The sequence below is a fragment of the Octopus bimaculoides genome, chromosome 6 (genome assembly GCF_001194135.2).
Source record: "Octopus bimaculoides isolate UCB-OBI-ISO-001 chromosome 6, ASM119413v2, whole genome shotgun sequence".
NCBI lineage: Eukaryota > Metazoa > Mollusca > Cephalopoda > Octopoda > Octopodidae > Octopus > Octopus bimaculoides.
The window spans coordinates 113,448,719-113,449,617 of NC_068986.1; the positions used below are offsets into that span (position 1 = coordinate 113,448,719).

Here is an 899-nt window from a genome sequence, read left to right on the forward strand (position 1 = left end):
AAGACCGCTCAGGTTGACTGTACCTTTCATCCTTTCGAGTTCTATGAAATAATTACCAGGTGAATAGCAAGATCGATGTAATCGACTTACCCGCCTCCTCTCGAAATTGTTGGCTTTGTGCCAAAATTTGAAACTAGAATTTCCTCTATTTACATTATTTAGATTTGACGGATGTTTATCCTCATCGTGTTTGTTGTTAACACAGTGTTTCGGCTGATATACCCTCCAGCATTCATCAGGTGTTTTGGGGAAATTTCGAACCTGGGTTTTCATTCCTAAGGTATTTTTCGATGTTGTTAGCTTTGCGCAGAGGCGGTACCATAGCCAATGAGGGTTATCCGAGGCGTGGTTATTACTAGTTGAAAATATTATTATTAGTATTATTATTATTATTATTATTATTATTATTTATTATTATTATTATTTATTATTTAGGTCACTGCCTGGAATCGAACTCGGAATCTTGGGGTTAGTAACACGCTCTCTGAACCACTACAGCATATGCCTGTGGGCAATTATGTAGTGAATTTTAGGGCTTATAAATCGAATATTTTCCTATCCGTCAAATGTAAATAATGTAAATAATGTACATAATTCTTCATCTCTTAAATATAGAACTGTATTAGAATGTCCTCTTACAGTGACTTTGTAATATCTGGGAGTGACATCTGTTGAATTTGTCTTCAAACAGAGTGAATATTCTCATATGTTGTTCTTTGTTTGATCCTTCTCCAGCCATGTCTGGCTCGTAACGGCCGGGTTCCCGATATCATTGGCATGTAGGATCTTCACCTGAACGGGACGCCAGGAGAGAAAATTGTGGTGAAAGAGTCAGCAGAATTTCGCCATTACCTTCTACCTGAGCCGCTTGGAGCTTATATATATATATATATATATAT

At 36.9% G+C, this 899-nt stretch overlaps 1 pseudogene; it reads left to right on the top strand.

Moving 5' to 3' along the window:
• Positions 1 to 298: 298 nt before the first annotated feature.
• Positions 299 to 417, top strand: LOC128248213 (U4 spliceosomal RNA; annotated as a pseudogene).
• Positions 418 to 899: the final 482 nt, after the last annotated feature.